This window comes from Octopus sinensis, linkage group LG1 (assembly GCF_006345805.1).
Source record: "Octopus sinensis linkage group LG1, ASM634580v1, whole genome shotgun sequence".
NCBI classification, from domain to species: domain Eukaryota; kingdom Metazoa; phylum Mollusca; class Cephalopoda; order Octopoda; family Octopodidae; genus Octopus; species Octopus sinensis.
This window is the reverse complement of record NC_042997.1, coordinates 196,736,014-196,757,748: the sequence shown is the minus strand read 5'-3', so window position 1 is coordinate 196,757,748 and position 21,735 is coordinate 196,736,014. Positions and strand designations below refer to the sequence as shown.

General features: G+C 35.0%; 1 protein-coding gene across 4 annotated transcripts in view; it reads left to right on the top strand.

Moving 5' to 3' along the window:
- LOC115231992 overlaps positions 1–21,735 on the top strand; it is a 424,000-nt gene that overhangs the window by 70,074 nt on the left and 332,191 nt on the right. The window contains exon 2 of one of the 4 annotated variants that reach the window (XM_036508224.1): positions 16,162–16,192. The exons of the other annotated variants lie outside the window; for them this stretch is intronic. The gene's annotated coding sequence lies outside the window, so the exon portion shown is untranslated. The remainder of the gene's footprint in view (positions 1–16,161; positions 16,193–21,735) is intronic. 4 annotated transcript variants of the gene reach the window in all.

Genomic DNA, 21,735 nt, shown 5'->3' with positions numbered 1-21,735 from the left:
TCGAAATCTTAATTACCGTGATTTTTTTTATTGTACATCAATTCTCAACGTAGTTAGATAGATAGATAGATAGATAGATAGATAGAGATAGATAGATAGATAGATAGATAGATAGATAGATAGATAGATAGATAGATAGATAGATAGATAGATATGCAACAAAAGAGAGAGAGAAAAATACATTTATGCAAGAGTGTGTGTATACATGTGTATAATGTGTGCGTGTGAAAAAGCTCCATGAGGCTACAGCAGGGGGTAGTAGCGAACCCTGCGGTACGTTTTCACCACAACTTTCTATCACTCTTTCTTCTTGTTTCTGTTGTACCTGCATTTCAAAAAGTCAGCCTTGTCACACTCTGTGTCACACTGAATCTCCCCGAGGACTACGTTAAGGGTACACGTGTCTGTGTGCGTGTGAAAAGAGAGCGAGCCTATCTCACAATGAATTAATATACAAAAACTAATTTCATAATAATATTTACTTTTACCCAGAAGCGAGTATGCTGATACCTATATTGTTCCTGCAATGTGGTTATATAATAGACAGAACACGTCACAGACTGAGTAATTCAGTTATTCCACCGATATGTGTGCATTTGTGTATATACTGTATATGAAGATAATTCGCCGCGGACATCTTTATAACGTCTATAACTTTCAAACTTAACTATTTCTCAAAATTTTAAACTCAGCAAATTATTCAAATGATTCCTTCTGCTGCATTTGTTCATTTTGATTGATTCCAAGTGACTTTTGTGATAATATGCAAGTTTCGCAGAAGTTTCTTTTTAAGAAATATATTTTCGTCTGCATATATTCCACTTAGTCCACATTTGTAGAAATAAGATAAGACATTTTTTTGTCAATTCAGAAGAAAAAAAATTACGTTTCTCAATTGACGTTTTATATATAGATACATACACACATATCAAACAGATTTTTAAATGTCTACATCAAACGATATGAAAATAATCCCCTGCTGTAGTTTGATACGTATGTATGTATGTATGTATGTATGTATGTTTGCATGTATGTATGTGTGAGTGTGTGTATGCATGTATGAGTGTGTGCCTGTCCCTGTGTCTGTATCCTCATATATATGTTTGTGAGTATGTGTGTGATTAAGTGTGTATGTTTGTGTGTGTGTAGACGCACTCATGTATACGTACTCTCTTACTCTTTTACTGGTTTCAGTCATTTGACTACGGTCATGCTGGAGCACCGCCTTTAGTCGAGCAAGTCGACCCCAGGACTTATTCTTTGTATATATATATATATATATATGCGCAGCCGTGTCTGTGTGATAATAAGTTTGCTTCCCAACCTCATACTTCCGAGTTCAGTCTCTCATTGCGTGGCATCTTAGGCAAGTGTTCTGCTATAGTCGCGGGCAGGGCCAAAGTCTTGTGAATGGATTTGGAAAACGGAAACTGAAGGAAGCCTTTCGTATCTATTTGTTTACGTGTCTATATGTGTCTTTATGTCTGTGTTTATCCCGCACCAGTGCTTGACAGCCGGCGCTGGTGCGTTTATGCCCCCATGACTTAGCGGATCGGGAAAAAGTACCCGATAGAGAAAGTAGCAGACTAAATATAAAAATGAGCAGTGGTATAGATTCGTTAGATTAAAAATCTTTCAAGGTGGTGCCCCAGCATGACCGCAGTCTAATGGCTGAAAGAAGCAAAAGGTAAAAGATAAACGGTATAAACACACACACATACATACATCTACTGACGTTATCATCGTACATCTGTGAAATCCTAAGTATCATATATGGAATTATTTTTAGATCACATTTAAAACATAACCACCCGATCGATAAATATTTCGTCTACCATATCGTCCACTCGGCAGCAAGCTGTGTCAGAATGAGAGTCTATCTGAAGTAAAACTGTTGTGAAAAGAGCATGGTAATAAGAAATTACTCTAGGTACTAAAAAAAAATAAGTCAGGTTGTAAAAGACGAAATAGAAGACGACTCTCGTATCGTCTGTAAACATTGTTATATGACACAACAGATATACATAGCTTATACATATGGAGGATTTTTCGTAGCTAAACATATATATTGAGATGCAAATGCATAACATAACACGGAGCTGTATAACCTAATATTCTTTCATACATATTGACATTTTAGAAAGAGCGAATTGACCTTGAAAGGGAATCCAATGATTTCAAAGCGAAAGCCTTTGATTGTTATGAACAAAAGGGCAATGTCCATAATATATAATCATGTGTAAATGCTACATTAATAGAGATACGTTAAACGATAGTCTCCCAAGATTTGCATTATTTACATAATAATGACAATTTACCAGCAACTTTATTGATAATGCCATCTAATTGAGGTCTTCTGCGTTTCAAAATGCAATATCGCAAAAGTCGTCCGTTTAATGCTAAACCCTCAAGAGGAGTTTTGTACCATGTTGTCAGATAGTAAACATGTTGGGCCTAAAAGTAGGTTAAATTATAATTCATTTCAATATAACATTATTTTGTTTTATTTATGTAATTCCATTCCGGGAATATTTTGAAATGTCTGTATTTAAAATATCATTTGATTTCTTCAATGCATTTCGCTTCTGCGATGAAATTCTCCATTCGTTTCGTTTCTGTTATATCGTCGTGGCACTCTGTCGTCTACGACGACGAGGGTTCCAGTTGATCCCATCAACGGGACAGCCTGCTCGTGAAATTAACGTGCATGTGGCTGTGCACTCCACAGACACGTGTACCCTTAACGTAGTTCTCGGGGAGATTCAGTGTGACAAGGCAGACCCTTCGAAATACAGGTACAACAGAAACAGGAAGAAAGAGTGAGAGAAAGTTGTAGTGAAAGCGTACCACAGGGTTCGCCACCACCCCCTGCCGGAGCCTCATGGAGCTTTAGGTATTTTCGCTCAATAAACATTCCCGGTCTGGGAATCGAAACAGCGATCCCACGACCGCGTGTCCGCTGTCCTAACCACTGGGCCACTGCACCTCCACACATAGACGTGTGTGTGTGTTGAAGGAGGTGGCCCAGTATGCCCACACTGTAATAACTGAAACAAGTAAAAGATAGAAAATACCTATAGATACATAGACAGACAGACAGATAGATTGCATTAAAGGTACCATAAATAAATATATATTTATTTATTCAGTATATAATCGCCATCGTTAACAACAACACTTACCCACCTCAAAACCTTTTTTCCTGATCCCTCTGGAAGGGAAATATGCTTGGAATACCGTTTCGATATGGACCCAGCTTCTGACTGTCTTTTCCATTAGTAAGGATTTGAAGCAACCTGAATAAGTGAAAATCAGATGCCACTGGATCTGCGGAGGAAAGTGAAGCAGAGATCCCCAACCTAATGCATTTATATTTCCTTGGGTTACATTCACAGAATGTGGTCTTACATAATCATATTACAGGATTACTCCTTTCTGTTGTACCCACTTCCCGTCTCTATACACATCCTCAATCTGCTTCAGATAATTTTACACAGGGAACTAAGACTCATTAAACCTCCTGGATAGGACCCCGATACTTTGACATAATTTTCTTTGAATTACGACATTACTTTTCGATACCCCTAATATATATATATATATATATATATATGCGTTTCACGTATTATTGATTATGTCACTAAAGAAAGACTATTAATTTTGCCAGCAAAGGAGAGATTATGTAAGATGGCTACAATACTTCTGCATTATTGTAAAACTTAAATTGATGTAATTGACAGCGAATGTTTGTAACGCAGTTACGAAGTTGTGAGCACAAATAAATAATTTTGTTCTGTTTCTTTTTTTTTCTATAAATATCGATTCTGTCTGTCTTCGATGCAACGATAACGATGTGTATGTATATATATATATATATATGTGTGTGTGTGTGTGTCTGTGCATATATATATATATATATATATTTTTTTTTTTTTTTTTTATTTATTTATACACACACATATATGTGTGTTTGTGTGCGTCTGCTTCCTCATTTGTATTCTGTCGTCTGTCTAGTTATTCATTAAATTTAGACTAAACGTACAGGATGCAAGTTTGATTGACGTTAGATATACTTAATGACATCAGTTTAAATTATTCCTTTGAAAACGAATAACAAATATACTGTGTGGTAAAGTTGTTTATCAACGTTTGATGTTTGGAGGATTTGTTAAAGTTGACGCTTGGCAAAACTGAAAGCAAAAACAGTAAACATTACATTTAACGCCTCCGAGTTAATACGATTGCTATGATGACTGCGTTTCTAATCATCAATAAAAAAAAATGTCGGACTAGGTGCTATAGGTCAAGTCATATACAGAAAATGCGATTGTAGACAAATCTTTTCTGTCTTTAATTATTTATGACCTTCAAATGTGAATAAATTGCGATAACGTCACGTATCTTAGTATTTAAAATCTTGTTTATCACTTAGTCATAGAAGACATTCCAGTTATGCACATCTATGCTTTTGTATCAGGCATTGCCTACCAGGAAATATATAATCAACTGTGTTCTTTTTTAAAGTGAGTGTATGATCTGAATGTTCTATTGCTGTTACTTCTTGCTGGCTGAGCGATCTGGTAACATGCCTCCTCGTTTGTTTATCTTTGTCCCCACTAGTCTATATTGTCAGTCATGCTAATAGATATTAACCATCACATTAATAATTAGTTTATCGAAAGGCTTTTTGGAACAATCATATAGACATTTCATTCACTTTCAAATGGATAATTGGGAATAGAACACTTTAAGAAACTATTTTAAATAGGTGGTTATATTATTGAAACATATTTCTTTACTGCCCACAAGGGTCTAAACATAGAGGGGTCAAACAAGGACAGACAAACGGATTAAGTCGATTACATCGACCCCAGTGCGAAACTGGTGCTTGATTTATCGACCCCGAAAAGATGAATGGCAAAGTCGACCTCGGCGGAATTTGAACTCAGAACGTAACGATAGACGAAATACCTATTTCTTTATTTCGCACAAGGGGCTAAACAAAGAGGGGACAAATAAGGACAGACAAAGGGATTAAGTCGATTACATCGACCCCAGTGCGAAACTGGTGCTTAATTTATCGACCCCAAAAAGATGAATGGCAAAGGCGACCTCGGCGGAATTTGAACTCAGAACATAACGACAGACGAAATACCGCTAAGCATTTCGCCCGGCACGCTACCGTTTGTGCCAGCTCGCCGCCTAGGTGGTTATTTTATTGAAACAGGCAATTAGATGGACAAAGTTTCAATAGAAACATGTTCGTACAGATAAAACTATGCAAACTGTTTGATACAAATATTTTGAGCCAGACCGTTTGATACGCATATTTAAGATACATTTTGAAACAAACATGCTGATACAGATATTTTCAATGGAGACACTTCAATTGAAACTTAACAACACAAACAGACAAATTGTGGCCTTGCCTTATCATTTTACTCAATGACTCCTTTTCTATTCTAACCACTTCCTTTCTCTACACACCTTCTCAAACTGCTTCAGATGGTCTTGTGTGGTGGACTAAGATTTATTAAACCTCCTGGATAAATCTCCGATACTTTGATACGGACTCTCTTGTGGTATGGCGTCAGACTCATATTATATATATATATATATATATATATATATATATATATATATACATATACATACATACATACATACATACATACATACATACATACATACGTGGAAGCGCAGTGGCGCAGTGGTTAGGGCAGCGGACTCGCGATTGTAGGGTTGCGGTTTCGATTACCAGACCATGTGTTGTGAGTGTTTATTGAGCGAAAACACCTATAGCTCCACGAAGCTCCGGCAGGGGGTGGTGGCGATCCCTTGCTGTGCTCCTTTCGCCACAGCTTTCACTCATTCTTCCGTTGGCCTGCTCGCTTCGCCAGCGGGGTGGCGTCATTTGAAGGCTAAAACAATGCGAAGCGCATTGTGACCAGCGATGTGTAGCAACATCTGATAGCCTGGTGGGTTACAGTGCTATATATATACACGAGGGTACTACATGAGCACTTGCATCGCTAAAAACATAAGACAAAAATACATCTGTGCTACGGAATAGTGACAAATCTACTACAGGCCTGAACGCGTATTGATTATTTCACTGAAAAATTACTGATTTTACTAGCAAAGTACAGATTATATTAGACGGCTACATATTGATACAGACATAAATGAAACAAGCAGTTTGTAACATTTTGTTACAGACATTATATATTTCTTATTTTACCTGTTGTATCATATCGATAAATATGTAGCACAAACATGTCGTTACAGATAGATTGACATTGCTGAAACTTGCATTTTGATGCAAATATCCAGAATACACTCATTTTTTATACAGACATTTTTGATACAGGTATTTCGATACAAGCGATTTAAAACAAATATTAAAGATGTTTTTATTACGAATGAATTGATGCAGTCATTTTATACAAACATTTTGAATAGACACATATGGAGACAGTTAGCCTAGATGAGAAGCAGTTTGGTTTTGTGCTAGGAAAAAGCACAACTGATAATATATTTCTGGTAAGACAGCTGCAGGAGAAATACCCAGCCAAAGATAAACATCTGTACTTCGCTTTTGTTGACATGGAGAAATCTTATGACAGGGTCCCCTGATCCCTTATCTGGTGGTCAATGCACAAACTAGGGATAGACAAATGGTTGGTGAGAACTGTACAAGCCAAGTACAGGTATGCTACCAGTAAGGTGAGGGTTGGTAAGGAACACAGTGAAGAATTCAGGGTACAAGTAGGAGTTCACCAAGGCTCAGTGCTCATCCCCCTCTTGTTCATCAAAGTTCTCCAGGTAATAACAGAGGAATTTAAGACATTGCGAATTTAAGACATTGCGACACATTTTCATACAGGTATTTTTATACAGATATCTTAAATACAGACAATTTGATGGAAATATTTTTCATATGGACATTTCGATACAAATGACGTAACACACGCATTTTGATACAGACAATTTTTAACACAGTTATTTCATTCTAAAAGCACCCGTTTCGATACATAGTAGCACAGCCATTCTGGTACGGACGTTTCCATTACGTGACGCGAATGTTTTCACACAGATGGATTGATACAGATATTTTTGAAACAGACGTTTTGACATAAATATTTTAACACGGTCATTTTACTGCAGATATTTTGGTACAAACGTTTTACATGAAACTTTTTATACATTCATCTCGATACAAACACTGTGACACGTTTTGACCCAGATACTTTTATACAGACATTTTGATACAAATAATTTGACACAGATATTTTCATACAGAATTTTCTGAAACAATTATGCTCTTCTCTTATACACATGTTGACGTCGAGATTTTTATAAACCTATTGATTCAGACATTTCTGACACACGCATTTTAATGCACGCACTTTGATACACGAGGTTTTGATAGTTCTTTCTGACGCTATATTTTGACAAAGAAATTTTTCATAATAGAAACTATTGATTTTCTGGCGGAAATAACTTAGTTTCTCTTAAGTACAACTCTGTTACAAGCAAGCAGACTGATAACCGAAAACTAATTGGGAAGCAAACGGAAGTTCCCAATAGCTGAGAAAGCCTCTTCGTCGACGTTCCACCTATTACTCTTTTACTTGTTTCCGTCATATGAATGTGGCAATGCTGGAGCACCGCCTTTAGTCGAGCAAATTTACCCCAGGGCTTATTCTTTGTAAGCCTAGTATTTATTCTATCGATATCTTTTTGCCGAACCGCTAAGTTACAGGGACGTAAACACACCAGAATCGCTTGTCAAACGATGTTGGGGGAACAAACATATACACAGACACACATACACGCACACATTATATATATATATACACACGACTGGCTTCTTTCAGTTTCCGTCTACCAAATCCACTCACAAAGCTTTGATCGGCCCGAGTTTATAGTAGAAGACACTTGCCCAAGGTGCCATGCAGTAGAACTGAACCCGGAACTATGTGGTTCGTAAGCAAGTTACTTACTACTACGCCTATTAGAAATAACTGCCATATATATCTCAGATCACACCAGACTATATTAAAAAGAAGGAGTACTACTTTTAGATGCCCTATATCTGAATAAAAAACGAGAGTTCACAGCTGACATTGTCTTTCACCATAGATCTTTATCACTCCTGAGTTGCAGCTAAATAGAAAGAAAAACAAAAGCTTCATTTGGAACTTGGCATTTATATTTTAGTATCAAACTCCCCGTTGACCACCAACAACATATCATTATTATCTTATTGGATTTTTATTTTGTTATCGTCATAATATTTTTCTGGTTACCGATATAGTGTGAAACAACTTTGGTGTAAATCGCAATTGTAAGCGCTGAAAGTAAGGTATTTTGTCATTAATTTTGTGATAAAATATATATTCCATTGGTGGTGGCATTTGCAATGGATATTTACAAATATTACAATTTTTATTACTATTACATATCAATACTGGAATATCAGAAGCTACATTAGCACCCACACTGAGCAATCCTTATCATCAGGGTGCTAGGCATAACTAATATCTATCATATCAGCAATCTTATATTTAGACGTTATATTTTATTTATATCGTCTGGATATATATATATCAGGCATTTTGACGTTGCATCGTTAAAACACAAATTACCAGAACTGATAAAATGAATAATTACATTTCTCCATAAATCCAACCTGTTGAGTAGTTCCTATTGTTATTAAAGAAAATAAACAGCCATTATTTGTCCTGTGTGGTTTTTGCTTCTATAAATATTGACAATATACGGAATCACATGCAATTTTTTCTGCGTAATCCTTCTGGTATTTCTTATTTATAAAGATGTAACTCCATCTTCTCAAGGATAGATAAATATATTTTCATATCCTATGGGATATTTAGAGAATGTGCATTCTGTTAGGTTTATGTTTAGAAACATTTCTGGCTAAATTTCGTGACAAATAACTCAAACAGATATATTTCTCTCTTCGAATTTTAATTCAAAATGGAACTAAAAAATCGCCAGGTTATCTAACACGAACTACGAATTTATTTGTTAGTTTTAAGAGAAGAGAAACTTGTTTACTTGATTTATAAGTCTTCATACTGCTTTCCGATTTTCTTTCGATATTAAAGAAGGTTATTCGAAAGTAAAGAAACTAAATTGCAAAATATATGGAAATGAATGCTGATAATAGTGTCAATAGTGAAATTCCAATAAATGATTGTAGGTTCGATTACTATTTCTACTGCTTCGATGCCAATATCAATATGGTCTTAGACGAAGTACTATTATGGACGAAAATGTTGGCAAATATTAGTCAAACACTTGAATATTTCTTATATACGAACGATGTGATTGGGGCAAATACACTTGTTCGTTCTTTACCGTTTTGCATGTGGAACGTATTGATTAAATATCATATATCGATCACAGTGAATCTCATTTACTTGCCATTATGAAAAAAATTTTTCGATAACTTTAGAAATAGTAACATTAATAAGTAGTAAATCATATTACAGTTCTATGTATCTTAATAAGGAATCATAATACAGTTCGATTCCAAGCAGTGTCTTGAACACTAATAATAATAATAATAATAATAATAAAATATGGAACCTGAAGACTAAAACAATACCTGTTGTCGTAGGTGCCCTGGGAATGATAGCAAAAGGGGATGATTGTTACCTAACACAGATACCAGGAAACCCCAAAATGGCAGAAATTCAAAAGATAGTACTCATGGGAACTGCTCATATCCTACGCAAAATACTTTCTTTGTAATCTCAAGTTTTAAAATCAAACATAATTTTCGTATGGTTTCTTAGGCATTCACTAGTACAACACTAAGTACAAAACCAAATATATGGCACCCTAGGCATAACACCAACATGAACTTCCAACTTGTTGTCTCTTGAGGTCTCTGGGTGAGACTTGGAGCCAGCTTGTGCAAATGTAAAGCAAAAGTCAAACATATAATAATAATAATAATATCGAAAAATACCTTAGGAATAAGAACCTAGGTTCGAAATTTCCCCCAAGACACCTGATGAAGGCTGGAGGGTATATCAGCCGAAACGTTGTGTTAACAACAAACAAGATGGGGACAAATATCCGTCGAATGTAAATAATGTAAATAATGTGGTAAATCATAAGTTGATTAGTTGATACTATGATGTATAAAGATTTGCTGCATAGAGATAGATTTGTGGTGAAGATGTTCACTTCACAACCATGTGGATATTGGTTTGACCCCACTGAGTGTCACTTTTAGCAAGTATCTTTTCACCAAAGCTCCTTATTTGCCGTTATGCTCAATGCAACTATCACATACTACACACCTTCCTTCCAAGCACTGCTAGAAACAGCGGAAGTGAGCTAGAACGTTAAAACTTAGTGCACATGCGCAGCAGAGATCAAGGTCAATCTGTACCGAGCGGATTGACTCGGCCCCCTTTAGCTTCGTTACTATGGCCCCAGTCTTGATACTTATTGATCATACCAAATATATGTATATATCTATATATATGCATATACATATATATACATAAACGTGAGTATGTGCGTGTGTATGATTCTAACGATATATATATATATATATATATATATATATATTATATATATATATATATATTATATATATATATGCGGGAGCATGCTTGCATGTGTGTTTCTACTAGGGATAAGAGGTAAAATACTTGCCGTGCCGTAAGATCGATTCCGATACCTCTTCGTTGCTAAGATAACAGTGTTAGCCAAACAGCTATGTCCGTGTTTATTTGTTTCAACGCAGAATTTCAAATAACATATATATATAAACGTTAATAAAAGAAATATTCTCTCTTATTTTATCTACAATTATTTTCGCCATAATTGTATTAGCATTTCTTTACGAAGTTCAGATACCTCTGTCTGATGATCGTCGGTCAAATAAACATGTCATAAACATATTGTTTTGTCATACCAGACTGTCGTCATGTACTGTACATTCTCATTTACTATATTAGTTTTATTTCCCATTTTCTTTTTATTTTCCGTATTTCTTAATTAATTACAAACAGGAAATTAGTTTTGGAACATGCTGGCAATATTCTGCTAAACTATCACGTGGTCTTTTATTCTTTTACTGGTCGAAGTCATTGAACTTGCAACGAGGCTAGGGCATCGCCTCCGGCTTAATTTTATCTTCATTTATTTTTCTATTTTCTTCTGTCAACTCTCTATCAACCCGAGTACTTATAATGCTGCTCATAATATCGATTTCTGAATATCGAATTCATACCTTCACCTTTCTTCTGTATATCTATAAAATCACAAGATATTTATTTATACACGTTTACAACGGTATTCTTATATTCTGTCATTCTTCTATTCTTTTACTTGTTTCAGTCATTTGACTGCAGGTATGCTGGAGTGCCGCCTTTAGTCGAACAAATCGACACCCAGGACTTATTCTTTGTAAGCCTGGTACTTATTCTATCGGTCACTTTTGCTGAACCGCTAAGTTACGGGGACGTAAGCGTACCAACATCGGTTGTCAAGTGATGGTAGGGGGACAAACACAGACACACAAGCAAATATATATATATATATATATATTATATATATATATAAATGAAGGGCTTCTTTCAGTTTCCGTCTACCAAATCAACTCACAAAGCTTTGGTCGACCCGAGGCTATAGTAGAAGACACTTGCCCAAAGTGCCACGCAGTGGGACTGAACTCGGAACCATGTGGCTGGTAAGCAAGCTACTTACCACACGCCACTCCTGCGCCTATATATATATATATATATATATATATATATATCTTTTTTGCTATGTTACATAAGTGACAGAATGACTCAAGGGCCGAGTGTTTCGTTCGTGAGTTAGCACTTCTCAATAACTCATATATTGAGTTCAAGTTTTCCTGTTTGCATCGCCAAACTTGTACAAATTTATGTTGGTATATGCAGTTATGTACTGTGACTATGCCATTGTGTGTGTGTGTCTATGTGTTTGTAAAGAAGCACTAAATACCGCGTTCGTCTATCAAATGTAAATTTTACTTTATTTTTTCATAATAGAAATTTTAGAATTTAATTAACATTTTGGCATCCATTTTTTGAGAAATAAATGTTTTACACAACGATTCGGCTGTCCCAGATAACAATATATATATATATATATATATATATATATATATATATATATATATACAGTTACATTCGCTCTCACACATGCTCTCACGTAAACTTAAATCACACACACACACACATTTATATATTGTTGACGTCAAAATAAATTATTTACAAAACGTTATTAGAATATTCGTTACCTTCTAAACATCTTTCTTAATTAGTACATCACTGATTGTTTACTCTAGAAATTATCCAACAAATGTTATATGTGTGCGCTCACATGTGTGTTTCTTTGTGTGTGTGACTGTGTGTGAGTATGTATTTTCTTTTCTGTATTGAATTATTTGAAGTTTCCCTCTCGGGAAGAAACTGGTTTCTAACAAAGATAGAAAGCTACATCACTGGAATGTAGACAACGTTACAGTTTAAACTTGAGGAAAGTTTTGCATACTTTTATTGTTCCACTTATAGATTGAATTTGTAATGTGCGACTTAGTTGGTTGATTTTCTTTTTCTAAATACCCTAGCTTATCCAGATTGTCCCTTAGGTATTTATTTATAAAAAACAAATTGCACAAATTATTGGTATAAATGGGAATTTAATCCGGACATAGAAGTTGAAAGATTCGAAGTAGTTGTCTATATTTATCTTATGTATGTATAGATATACATACATACATAAGATGTATGTATGTATGTATGTATGTATGTATGTATGTATGTATGTATGTAATTTATAAATAATGTTTAACACGTACAAAAAGCCTCTTTGGGGTGTGTACTGAACTGACTAGTTTCATATCCATGTAAGCCTCATCAGAGATCGCTTATCTCTCCTTTCAGCCGCAGGGGTTGCCAAAGCTGAGAAACTTGCAACTGCTTCTTATAGAAAATTTCAGCAAAATTATGACAGATATAATTTACGTAATTAGCACATAGTTAGCGTTCGAGCATTAATAACCATAGTATTAAAGCAGATTATCACAAAGACATGATCTATGTCTCTCAAACTTTTGTATATTTGTATACGTTCTTATTCTTAAGCATACCGTGGTTGTGCTATTAGTAAGCAAAGAGCTGCTAGAAATGACAATCAAATCTCTTTCAAATCACACCTCAATACTGTTCAAAAATGAAGATATAATGTTATGTAGCATTACATATAAGTTATTGAGATTGTCGTGGCTGGATTGTCTTTGATCGAGGTCTGCCGAATCAGGGCTGAACTGCGAATAAATGCAAACGAATTGTTCTGATGCCACGCTATCCATTTGCGGTTCAGTCTAAATATCTATCTATCTATCTATCTATCTATCTATCTATCTATCTATCTATATATCTATTTATCTACCTACCTACCTACCTACCTACCTACCTACCTATCTATCTATCTATCTATCTATCTATCTATCTATCTATCTATCTATCTGTCTTTCATTCTCTCAAACTGGACCCCCTTCTCTCTCTCTTTCTCACTCTTTCCCTCTAATTCTCTCTATCACTGTCCGCGCTCCCTCTTTCTCCTCTTCGCCTTTCTATATCACTCTAACTGCCCGCTCTCTCTCTCTCTCTCTCTCTCATTCTGTCTATCTATCTATATCAATCTCTATCTATCTGATGGCATGGGGAAATGTGTTACTTAGGGTCTTAGTCAAGACACGGTAAAGCGACAGAGAGACACACTTGTCAGCTGTCTATCTCAACCATAATTACTGTCTTTATATAAACAAATGGTTTCACAGTGACAGAAACGCATAAATGGGAGAGTCATATGACGTGTGCCGTTCCTTCAAAAATATTACCCACTTAACGGAAGGGGAAAATAACATAATTTGACTATCAAAAATGGATGTCAGAATCCGGTCTTCTTGAGTTCATATAATCTTTATGACTCTCATGTTTTCTACGCTGTTTATTGATGCTACAATAAAAAGTCGAAAGTTGAAATTTTGTTGCTAGCAGTTGAGTTTTCAATCAAAACGAGGAAGTTGTTTCCATAGAATTTTCAAATTGCTGACACAATCTGTCGATCACAAATTTTGGCAGATGCGTCGGAATTTTTTAGCTCAAAATTTTCAAGAACAGACACTGCTAGGAATCTTTTCCCATGATCCAAGAATCCAGCTAATCTGCCACTTTTAACTTATATTTTTATCTCAAATTCATGTAAGGCGCAGGAGTGGCTGTGTGGTAAGTAGCTTGCTTACCAACCACATGGTTCCGGGCTCAGTCCCACTGCGTCGCATCTTGGGCAAGTGTCTTCTGCTATAGCCCCGGGCCGACCAATGCCTTGTGAGTGGATTTGGTGGACGGAAACTGAAAGAAGCCTGTCGCATATATGTATATATATGTATGTGTGTTTGTGTGTCTGTGTTTGTTCCCCTAGCATTGCTTGACAACCGATGCTGGTGTGTTTACGTCCCCGTCACTTAGCGGTTCGGCAAAAAGAGACCGATAGAATAAGTACTGGGCTTACAAAAAGAATAAGTCCCGGGGTCGAGTTGCTCGACTAAAGGCGGTGCTCCAGCATGGCCGCAGTCAAATGACTGAAACAAGTAAAAGAGTAAAAGAGAGTAAGGTAAATTTGACCTCAGCGGAATTTGAACTAAGAGCGTGGATAACTAGAATAAATACCACCGGTCATTCTAGTACTGTAACGACTATGCCACTGCGCCAACAATATGGTATTAAAGTTAAATCTTTCCTGATCAAGATATCAGTGATAAACGAATCATTTATCTGTGGTCATGTCGAAATGAAGCAGCAATGATTGTCGGCAAAAGGATTACATTGTCATTTATAGTGTCCCTTTCCTCGTTCATCACTGATTCATTCGTGACTGATCCAGGATAACTAGGTACACTAATTCGCTTATCACGAATTGATTTATGATAACAAATCTATGTTTAGCCCCTTGTGGGCAATAAAGAAATAAGAATCCTTAGCACGCTGGGGAAAATACTTAGCGGCATACCGTCTGTCTTTAAGCGCTGGGTTCAAATTCCGCCGAAGCTCACTTTACCTGTCGTTTTTTCAGGGCCGATAAAATAACTACCAGTTGAACATTGGGGTCGATGTAATCGACTTAATCCCTGCCCTTAAAATGATGGCTCTGTAACAAAATTCGAAATCAATATTATATCATATATATTGAATTATATAAGATAGAATATGTTACTCGTTCTGCGATGTGTGCCTCTCAAAACACGAGCCCGAAAATATTCGATTAATCGTCAGATCGATATAAAACATGGAATATTATTTTCCTTCCGTTTCCGCTTTTCTTTTTATATTTCCTGTATCTTAAAATTACTTACTTTTCCTGTTTGTGTGTGTTTTTTGTTTATTTTTTGTTTGTTCGTTTTTTGTTTTTTTGGGGTTTTTTTGTCTTTTTACTTTCGTACTCTGAGGAGAGTAAAATAAAATAATCATCAGATAGGAATGGGAAAATTTAAGTACTATCTCGTCAGCTTTAGAGAAGGAATTTTTTTTTTTTTTTCAACACACTGATTCCAGCTATCCCAGTTTTAGAAGCACACATTTAAATAGGGAAATATATATGTATACACACGTACATACACAAATATATGCGTATGTGTGTGTAAAAAACCACACGCATACACACACGCATACACACACGCATACATACTTACATACATGCTTACATACAGACAGACATCTATACAGATATTCCTATACGCATGCGTGTGTCTATAAAACCACACACATACATACAAACATACATAATATATACATACATATATAAAAATATTTGAAAGAGTATGTGTGTTGTGTGTGTGTGTGTGTGTGTGTGTGTGTGTTCGTACATTACTTGTAATGTCGAAGAGTAAGCAAATTAACCACAATTTTAATTATATACAAACATTATTAGAAAAGTCGAGTTAGTCGGTCAACTTCTAAGTATATTTCTTAATTAGTATATTATTGACAATTTCACTGCAGAAATCATCCATCAGACTGTATTGATTTCTTTCTTTCTTTCCTTTTTTTTTTCTTTTTTTTTTTTTTGGTACAACAGGAAATGTCTGCTTAAATATCATCATTCTACAGTAAGTGTTCCATTTCCCTACAGTACTCAGTGGATGTTTGTTTAGTTATTGCTGTCAGATTTTTTTATGAAGTATATTGAATGATGCTATGTGGGTCGCTAAAGTATTTTTATCGTTGTCTATTAAATTATATAAAATAATGAAATAATTATATAAAAACTTTAAGCAATGCAAGTGGGAAATTAGGTAAAATATTTTAGGTGATACCAATAGATTTAAGCATAAGATTTTATATTACCATTCTTGGGTTGTTTAATACTTCTGAAATATTTCGGGAATGATTCACCTTGTCAAATATGTCCTTATGTTTTATCTTTTGTTTGTATCAATCACTGAACCTTGGTCATACTCAAGCACTGACTAAAAGAATTATAGCTGTACAAATCCATTTAAGTACATCTTTTTAACTCCGGTACTTATTTTATAGGTCACTTTGACAAGTCACTTACAGGGATGTAAACAAACCAACACCAGTTGTTAAATGGTGGGGCAAACAGGCACAAGGCACAGATTCATGTATGCACACACACACACACACATACCCACACACACACGTACACATGCAGCAGGATTTCACATAGCTTCCGTATACCAAATTCATTCTCAAGGTATTAATCGCCTCGAAGTTATAGTAAAAGACAATTATTCGAAGTGCAGTGGGTTTGAACCCGAAACCTCGTACTTACAAAACAAGCTATTTAACGAACCACCCTTCATTTCTGAGTTCAGGTTTTCTGATCTGAAATTATCTGAAGAGAGTAATGGCGTATTTTTTGTTGAAAGATTGTTCCATCTGCCTCTACATTTTGCTTGACACATAGACTAAAATAATTTTATTACTACAGTAACCCCTCAAATATCGCGGGTGTTACGTTCCCAAAAAAACCGCGATATAGGCGAAAATCCGCGAAGTCAAAACAGTACGGTACTGTATATTTATTTATTTTTTTTTTTAGCAATTTGCATATATTTTATTATAAATGCAAGACAACACATCGGAGGAATTGACATAAGCTTAAATAATAAACCGCGATAATGCGAGGGATTACAATATATTGTTTTACACGTTTCAGCTACGCAACGGCGATCATGTGTGTGTATATATATATATATATATATATATATATATATATATATATATATATGTATATATGTATATATATGTATGTATGTATGTGTGTGTGTATGTGTATGTATGTATGTATGTATGTATGTATGTATGTATGTATGTATGTATGTATGTACGTACGTACGAAGTAAAAAAACACACACGTACGTACGTGTGTGTTTTTTTACTTACCATGCCTTCGAAACTAGAATTCATAAATAAATATTTCTTAATGGGAAACAAAACAAGCAACGCATCAGAAATACCAAAATAGATGCACGCTGTTATGTTACAAGCTTCTATGAATATCTAAATAGCAAGCTAACCATCGGGAATATTATATTATAATATATACAATGTATATTATAGCAACTGACCGTTCAGTTTGATAATGATGTTACGCTAGAAACTAAATCGAAGTAACCATTATTATTTCGTTGGTCTTTTTGTATTTCAATAGTTTAGACAAATTCACAATGTTTAGTGTGTGTGAGGGAGAGAGAGATCATTTGTGTTTGTGTCATGGGATCTACAAAATTTCATACCAAGGATTAACGAGTATACATGTCAATGTGAATGTAAATATGTGTGTGCGTGTGTATAAGTGAGTGTATGATATACACATACGTACACTAAGTATACACTCTTCTCTCTCTCTCAATCTCTCTCTCTCTCCATATACATATATATATGTATATAACGTATATATAGATAGATAGATGGATAGATATACAGATATACCAGGTAAACTATATATACAAGTGTGTGTATTAGTATATGTTTGTATATTATTGTATATACATGTTTATATATATATATGTGTGTGTATGTATGTATATATATATGTATGTGTGTTTGTGTGTGTGTACACAAATATATAAATATACTACATATACATACACACATTTATAAATGTGTGTTCATGAATATGTGCGCTTACGCGTGTATATATATGTGTGTGTGTGTGTGTGTGTATATATGTGTGTGTGATGACTAAGTTTTCCTTGGTTCAACGTCTTCCATATCCGAATACCAGACAAAACCAAACTGAAATGGTCAGCTCAAACGATCACCTCTGATTCTCCAATATGCCAATATCTATTAACGATAATTCAACTAACAATGATTAATCGCTTGTTTAGGATAATACTCACTTGGTTTATGTTACGCCGACTGGAAATGATAAAACGATGGGTTAAAGAGCTCCGAGACACAACTCAAACACTATCACAGATTCTCAACCAAATGGTCAGATAATTTTTACAATGTCTTCTTTGAAGAGAAATGATAAAAGTGTGCAACTCTTTCACCATACAATGACATGGTAATTGACATATTATAAATTTCAATATTGATGTATTTGCTCATCTCTAGAGGTTAAGCACAGTTATATATCAAATGATATAAACGTAATATTAAAATAGGATTGTGTCTTCTCCTAGGCTGCGTGTTAAAGGCCAAGATATTATCGTCTAATATTATTCTGGATTATTAACCAATTGTTTCCATGTGGATATTTTCAATACCAAGTTTTGATCAGTCTGTTCTCTAAATGCCTTTCAGTGTTCAAAATGCCTTGCTGCGGCTATTTACCATGAACGAAAGCCAAACAGTAAAAAAAATATATTTCTTCATTTTCGTCATCATCATCATTATCATCGTCATCATCATTATCATCGTCATCATCATTATCATCGTCATCATCATTATCATTGTCATCATCATTATCATCACCGTCATCATCATTATCATCACCGTCATCATCATTATCATCACCGTCATCATCATTATCATCACCGTCATCATCATCATCATCGTCGTCATCCTCTTCATCATTATCATCAACCACCGGACATTTTTATCTGGAGTCTTAGGAAACGTTACCGGTTATCCGGTTTCATTAACTGACCGAGATCACAACGTCTCCCACCCCTGGACGAGACGCCAGTCACTCGCAGTGTCATTCATTTACACCCAGGGAGACTGCAGGTAACATTAAAGGAAGTATTTTGCTCGAAAATACAATGCATCACCTGTTCCGGGAGTCGAAACCACAATCTAGCGAACACGAGTGCAAAACCCTAATTACTAGGCCACTTCACTTAAAATATATTTCGCTAGTCATGAAATGTTCGTTTTGAATTCCTGTAGTTCAGCTTCCGTCTTCATTTCGAGAAGCAATGGTAATGCATTTTTACTACAGCTTTAGTTCGAGAATGTTTCAAAGACAGAAACCCCGATTTCGTAGAAGATATGCATCGATGCACGCATACATACACACACGTGTGTGTATGTGCGCGCGCATGCATGTTGTATGTATATCCCCTGCTATTTCGTATTTTCCGTCTGTCTGTTTGCCCCCGTCGGTCTCTCTCTTTCGTGTGTAAGGCTTAGAGAAGGGAGCGATGACCTCCCCTCGCAAATGCTAATCGGACACAGAACGTGTGTCGTGTGTGGGTGACTATAGAAGAACACGCTTGCCCAAGGTGCCACGGAGTGGGACCGAACGCGAAATTGCTTTGTAGCAAAACGAGCTTTATAGCCACACAGCCATACATGCACATACAGAATGTAAAATCTAGGTATTTAGAAATCCGGGGATTTTTTGATATTTCGGAGGATTCCGAGAACAATCAAATTTAAATAACTTTTGTTAATTTAATCATGAAAAATCGTTAATGAAATAAGAATATCTATTAAATTCGAACATTGCATATCAACTCTTAATTAGGTTATTGATATTTCGTGCATGGCCAATAATCATTATCAGCCGCACCACTCCCATCGATAAGCATTCTTCCGAATATATTAATTGAAATTGAATATACTTTGATCATATGAGATGGATTGTGTGTAGGCATGTATGGGTGTATGTGTGGGGGGTCCGCGTGCGTGTGTTTAAGTGTTAAACATTACACATATCACTCCCCAAAAAATAAATATGCCGCACAATACTGCACAAGAAATATATATATGTATTTATGTGTATGTATATATATGTATTTATGTGTGTATGTATATATATATTATGTGTGTGTATTTATGTGTGTATTTATGTGTGTATATATATATATGTGTGTATTTATGTGTGTGTATATATATATGTGTATTTATGTATATATATATATGTGTGTATTTATGTGTATATATATATGAATTTATGTGTATGTATATATATATGAATTTATGTGTATGTATATATATGTATGCATTTATGTGTATGTATATATATATATGCATTTATGTGTATGTATATATATATGTATTTATGTGTGTTTATATATATATATATGTATTTATGTGTGTGTATATATATGTATATATATATATATTTATGTGTATATATATATATGTATATATATATTTATGTGTATATATATATATGTATTTATATGTCTGTATATATATATATGTATATATATATGCATTTATATGTGTGTGTATATACATGTGTGTATATATATATATATATATATATATATACATTTTTATGTATTATATTATATCCACATACAAGCGATCCTCCATGCTTGTGTATACATACACACATATACTTGCATACATATACACGCGTACATATGTATATGCGCGTGTAAATATATGTGTGAGAGTGTATTTGTATATCTGTGTGCGCGCGCGCGTGTTTATTCTATGTATGTGTATACAAGCACACAAACATGAATGTGTGCGTATGTATCACACATAGGCACAGTAACATGCATTCATACACATATATGCAAAGAAGCACAATAATATATACACATTAACATGCTATGGTTATGCACAGATGCATACTCGTGCACAGGGATGCATGCAAATGGAGAATGCAATAAGATTACAATCAACATTAAAGGATATTGCATAAGAATAATTTTTCTATCGGTTTCACAATTAACAGATGTAGTATCGTCACCAAGAAAACCTCAAAATGGCGGTGTTAAAAATCTGTCCATTAATATCATTATCTTTCCATGCACAGGAAATATGGTGTTACAATTACGACATGCTGTATTTTTCCTTAAGGACCTGGTGACATTCAGCTAAATTCGTTCACTCGCATAGGTACATGTAGGCTTATCTTGGGCATTTATGCTTATGTAAGGTATATTCCTTTATTCTTTTAGTTGTACCAGTTTTTGACTGCAGCCATGCTGGAGCAACGCCTTTAGTCGAACCAACCGTCCCCAGGACTTATTCATTGTAAACCAAGCACTTATTTTCTATCGCTCTCTATTGCTGAACAGCTAAGTTACAAGGACATAAACACAACATCGGTTGGACACACAAACATATATGTATATACGAAGTGCTTCTTTCAGTTTCCGTGTACCAAATCCACTTACAAGGCTGAACCCGGAACCATGGGGTTGGGAAGCAAGCTTCTTATTACACATTATAACGTGTGTGTAGAATCTAGTAGTTATATAACATTATA